Raw genomic sequence first — 6185 nt, 5'->3', positions numbered from 1 at the left:
CATATTGCAACCTGAATGAGTGGAGCTGAAGTCTCTGAATTCTCTTGGCTTAGAAAACAAATCCCCTTCTAGAAGCACATGATAATGCATGAGGCAATACTAATGCTTATAAAAAGTTGGCCTTTTAAAGGACTGTAGCCAATGGTTGGTACTTAAAATTAACAAAATCAGTGCAATAAAGAAAGTGTTCTTCTTGAAGTCCCGACATATGGATATGAAACCCACTGCTTTGAGTTAAAAACAGATAGCAGGATGTAAGAAACATTGCAAAAACTATAACATGTCACATAAAAGTTAACTTATCTTTGCTTTCCGAGTCAGAAACTGTAATATATAGGGAATCAACCCACTTGCCTCCTACAATTTCTTCTCAGCTGCCACTACTGAAGCTATTCTTGTCCTCTCTGCATTGTACCCCCTGCTACTTCCTGTGTTACTCACCCAGGTAAGCAGGAGACCTGGAGCTCTGCCCAGGCTCGTTGTCAAGGAGCCTTGCTTGGCATACAAGTGTGTATGTTGGCATGTGTCTGTAGATGTCTGAAGGTCATGGAACGAAATAGAATTCCCAATTTGGAATGAAAGAAGGCCCAGCACATAAGGCTCAGTTTGAAGTACAAATGTGTCCAAGACAAACAATTGGATTCAAAGTACAGGGCTGACCCTACAGAATAGCCCCGATGACACAAACAGGTCTAGGAAGCAGACAATGAAATGATTCCCAGATGCAGTTGGATACAGGATTATAAATACACTCAAATTGAAGACGGGAGGGATGTTAAATTTGTTCAGTCAGGAAGGAGAAGCCCACACCATTTTAAGTCCAGTTATACAAGAACTGCCGATCTAACCAGATGTGTCCCAGACACTGCACATCTTAAAGGATACTTGTCACAGGTGTAGAAACACCAGATCCTTTGGATGGCTGGGAAGAAATTTAACAAAACAAAACGAAACAAAACAAAAAAAAACACTGCCTTCCTATCCCTAAGAGAGAAACAAAATGATCTTTTCCCATCATTTGGAATAATGTGAAAACTGATTTAAAAGGTTTTTCTTTTAAACATTGCCACTCGTGTGATATAAATACATATGGTGTTTCATGGCACAGTGAAAATGAGGAATGGTGTTGGAGAGGATGCTCGTTTTCTGAAATGCATTCTGCACAGAGCTTTAAATCATGTGGCAAAGGAGAATTGCTGGTGGCGTCCTAAGCAGGACTCGTGGTGGGGCTCTTTGTGCCACTGATCTCCTTGTACCATCTGTTCTCCTGTGGTTGAGTGAAACCCAGAGAAACTGACAGGGGCAGGAGCAGCTAATAGGGTTGAGTTAATGGATTATCCTCCTCTAGCCCAGGTATGTAACATGTAAGTGTACCAAGATCAAAGATATTTTTAGATGCTTTATTTCCTCAGTCCAGGCAAGGCTTAGGGCAGCCAGATGCCAGGGACAACCCTAGTTTCTCAGCATGCCTGACAAATATTGCCATCTTTTTTGTGTGCTATGGCATGAAGAAAGGTGTGTCACATAGAGCTAATCACCAACAGGGATTCAGGAATGCCTCTTAGTGATTCATTCAGAGGAATGAATCATTCATTCATTCTGCATTCATTCAGAAAGAATACATTTCAGCATCTATTAGCGGGTAGCATGACAGTGTGGAAAGAATGTAGGATCTACAACAATGTAAATCTGGGTTTACAGCCAGATTCTACTAGCTAACGGAAGTTTAATTTACTTAACCCACCCGAGTTCTGTTTTCTCATCTGTAAAATGGAGACAGGAACTCCCTTTCTGGGAAGCTTAGGATGGGCTGAAAAGCTAATTGCTTTGCTCCTGGTGCATAATAAAGGCTCCCTGACACTTTGCTCATCAACCTAGGCCAATGTAAATACTATTTCCTCACTTAAAAGACATGTGATAAAAGACTCTGAGCTCAAAGTTTCTCACATTAAGATAAGTAGTTTTAATGCCTGTGTCTTTCCTTAGTATCAAATATTGCTTACATCTATTTAAATAGGATTCAGTTTCTAGATCACAAGTAAATCAGCTCCTTCCTCTCTATACATGCCTCACTTCCATCCTCAGCCTCCAGTGAATTCTTCCTTACCCTATAACCCATTGGCTTAAGTACATTTCGTTTCTGTTTCTATGTTGCTCTGTATTAGAGTTAGTTACATCCCTGTCTTTATTAGGGGATTCAACCAGGTTTATTAATTGGCTGTTTCTGATTAATCTTTGTACTATTGCTCCTCTTCCACCTTATTCCATGCATAATGATAATCATCTGTACTTAGCATTAAAACTTATAACTTTCTAGAAAATGTTCTAAGTGATTTACTTGAAAGATACTATTTAATTCTCACAATGACTCAAAAAGATGAGTACTATTATGGATCATCCCAATATTACAGATGAGGCCATTGAGGCTGTTGGATTGCTCAGACCGTATAGCTAAGGAGTCGTGAAGTCAGTATTTGAACGTAGGCAGTCTTCGTCCAGAAGTCAACCTCCTATTATGCTGATGATACGACTTGTTGATTCAGAACACAGGCCACCTCTTCCCCTCTCTGTTCGACTGCAGCTGAGACTGAATAGACAAAATGACAGCACAGAAACACAGTGCGCTGCGGAGAATGTGTCTTTCAGAACTTAGTGCATCTGCAGAGGTATTTAAATTGAACTGTCATGTTCCCTCCCACACACAGCTAGAGGATTTGAGTCGTCCTTTAGCGGTAGCAGCATGAGGCTCTGGGTAAACTGCCTCATGCAGCACTAATTTAGATGGCAGTTTTCAACCTGAATGTACATTGCACCACAAATCAAGGTACTGTCTGTGCTGGAAGACAAACAATGTCAAACATCTGTCGAAAAACACGTCTACAGGTTGTAACAAGCCAAGTTTACAAACAAGCACAGGCACAGACACCCCAATTATTTTAGTGGTGGGAGTCTTATGGGTCTCAACTGAGTTCTTTCTGATAGCAAGGAAGTCCTTCAAGACACCAGCCAAGAAACACATCATCCGGGAAAGGTGAGTGAGTTGCTTAGAGAAGGAAGGGCCTAACAGGAAGGGTCAGAAAGTGACCTTTAATGAGTTCCGAGGACCATGTACTGTGCCAGGTAATTTATAGGTGTCATTCTCTCTCTGTCTCCCACATATATATGTTATCCATATATGTTATTCTATATGTTATCCATATAGGAGTTAACCACCTTGCCAAAATTAAGGTGGGCAGAGCCAGAAAAAGATTCAGACTCAAGTTCTCCCTGATTCTGTAACTTGTTCTCACCCTACTTTACCCCAATTTCAAATCATGGCTTGCTGTAGTTTCAGTCATTCACTGGAAGAAAATAGATTGTGTACCTAACATGTGCCAAGCACTACTCCAGGAACTGGGAAGCCAATGGAACATAAAATGTACCTCGTTCTTACCTTCATGGGGGAGATGGAAAACAAAACAAATGAATATCAGTGGGCAATAGATCTGGTGGTGGTAACTGCCATGAAATAAAAACAAAAAGCAATGTCTAGTGCAAACAGAGTGATAAGGCTTATTATTTTCAGTAAGGTAGTGATAGAAGGTCCCTGGTTGATGGAGTAGCATCAGCAGAGTGTGAGAGGATTCATGGCTATTTATGAGCCATACACATATGGGCATAAGAACATTTTATGGGCCGGGCTCAGTGGCTCATGCCTGTAACCCCAACACTTTCAGAGGCCAAGGCATGCAGATCACCTGAGGTCAGGAGTTCCAGACTAGCCTGGCCAACATGGTAAAACCCTGTCTCTACTAACAGTACAAAAATTATCCAGGTATGGTGGCGGGCACCTATAATCCCAGCTACCCAGGAGGCTGAGGCAGGAGAATCGCTGGAACCCAGGAGGCAGAGGCTGCAGTGAGCTGAGATCACACCACGACACTGCAGCCTGGGTGACAGAGCAAGACTTCATCTAAGAAAGAAAGAAAGAGAGAAAGAGAGAAAGAGAGAAAGAGAGAGAGAGAGAGAAGGAGAGAAGGAGAGAAAGAAGGAGAGAAGGAGAGAAAGAGAGAGAAAGAGAGAAAGAAAGAAAAGAGAGAAAGAAAGAAAAGAAAGAAAGAAAGAAAGAAAGAGAAAGAAAGAAAGAAAGAAAGAAAGAAAGAAAGAAAGAAAGAAAGAAAGAAAGAAAGAAAGAAAGAAAGAAAGAAAGAGAGAGAGAGAGGGAGGGAGGGAGGGAAGAAAGGAAGGAAGGAAGGAAGGAAGGAAGGAAGGAAGGAAGGAAGGAAGGAAGGAAGGAAGGAAGGAAGGAAGGAAGGAAGGAAGGAAAGAAAAGAACATTTTAAAGCAGCAGCAAAGACCCTAAGAGGCAGAGTATCTCAAATGTTTGAGTTTCTCGAAATAGCAAAGTGACTGTGGAATCTGGAGTACAGTGAGAGGGTAAAATAGTAAAAATGAGAACAATGAAATATCTGAAGGTCAAATAAACTAAGGCCTTATATACCATGTTAAGGGATTTGGAAATTACTTTGAGCGTAATGGGATGCTACTGGTTTTAAGCACAGACATGACAAAGTATGACTTATGTGTACTGCTGCTATGTAGACAATAAACTGTGGAAGATCAGTGATGGAAACAGAGACACCAATTAAGAGACATCTGCAATAATCTAGGTAAGATTGTGGTAGAAGGGAGCAGAGTTGTTGCAGTGAAGGCAATAAGAAGTGCTTAAATCCAGGATATAGTTAAAGATAGAGTATGAAGGATTTATGGACGGATTGTATATGTGGTGTAAGAGGAAGAGAAGAGTTAAGATGACTTCAATTTTTCAGTTTGGGCAACTAGAAGAAAAATATCCCCATTACTAGAAGGAGAACACTGAAAGAGTAACAGTCATGTCATGGGGGCATGGGGACTAATCAAGAGCTCAGTTATGTTTGAGATAACTGTTATACTTCTGAATCATGTTGGACATAATAGATTAGAGTTGGGGCTGGGGATACAACAGATCTGAAGACAGACAAATTCAGTTATATGCCTTTTTCATCTGTCTCCAGCCTTCTTTTAATTTTCAATCCCTCTTATATCAGAACTACTGACTTTTATAAGTCTCTAATTATATTAGGTTCCTTTGAGGGCTGTGAAAGAAACGTGACACTTGTTTTTTTTTTGTTTGTTTGTTTAAAAAAGAACCGTTCTTAAAAATCAAGCGAAGTAGCTTCTTGCCGCATCTACTGCTAGAATAAAGACATTCTCAGCTGACTGTCGACATTCCAGAAAATGTCAACATCACTCTGAAAGGACAAACAAATATTGTAAAGGGCCCCAGAGAGACCTTGCAGAGGGACTTCAACCACATCAGTGTAGATCTCAGTCTCCTTGGAAAGAGAAAGAAGAGGCTTGGGGTTGGCAAGCAGTGGGGAAATACAAAGGAGCTGACTATTGTTTGCACTCTTTGTAGTCATGAATAGAACATGAGCAAGGGAGTTGCACTGGGCTTCCATTGCAACATGAGGTCCATGTGAGCTCACTTCTCCATCAACGTCATTACCCATGACAAACGGGATCTGGTTGAATTAGAAATTTCTTGGGTGAAAAATACATCTGCAGAGGCCAGGTGCTGGTTGTTCAGTATCTCAGTCCCAGAAAGATGAGTTAATCCTTGAAGTAAATGACATTGGGCTTGTTTCAAGTTCAGCTACTTTGATTGAGAAAGCTGTACCAGTTAAAAACAAGAATATAAGAATCTTTTTGGATACTATCCATGTCTCTGAAAAAGGAACAGTTCAGCAGTCTGATGAATAAGACCTAAGAGTTGTCCAGCTTCAGAAACAAGATGCCAGGTGATTTATAAGACCTATTTGCAATATTTTATTGATGGAATTAAAAAAAAAAAAACTATTGATTTGAGATGTTTTCTTAAAAAAAAACTCAAGCAAAGAGAAGATTATTTTTCTATCATACAAAAAGATATAGAAATAACAAACCTACTAATTTCATCAAAGCGATTAGAATGGCATTATGTTAATTAGAGGAGATATAAAAAGAGCTATAAAGAAAAAAGAGTGGGGTTTCTGTAAGAAAAGAGAAATATTGCCACAGAAGATGGATAACAGTTCACACTGAATGCTGCCTCAGAATTCCCTCAGCCTGAAAGATGTCCAGTTTGACATGCTTTGCAGTGCTACTATGATGTTACACTTCTGAAA

The 6185-nt window shown here is 40.2% G+C and overlaps 1 pseudogene; it reads left to right on the top strand.

The window, feature by feature from the left end:
• Positions 1-2600: 2600 nt before the first annotated feature.
• Positions 2601-5781, top strand: LOC119624205 (large ribosomal subunit protein uL6 pseudogene; annotated as a pseudogene).
• Positions 5782-6185: the final 404 nt, after the last annotated feature.

The sequence above is a fragment of the Chlorocebus sabaeus genome, chromosome 1, assembly GCF_047675955.1.
Source record: "Chlorocebus sabaeus isolate Y175 chromosome 1, mChlSab1.0.hap1, whole genome shotgun sequence".
NCBI classification, from domain to species: Eukaryota; Metazoa; Chordata; class Mammalia; order Primates; family Cercopithecidae; genus Chlorocebus; species Chlorocebus sabaeus.
The sequence above is the reverse complement of the archived record's forward strand: the minus strand, read 5'-3'. Positions and strand labels throughout refer to the sequence as shown.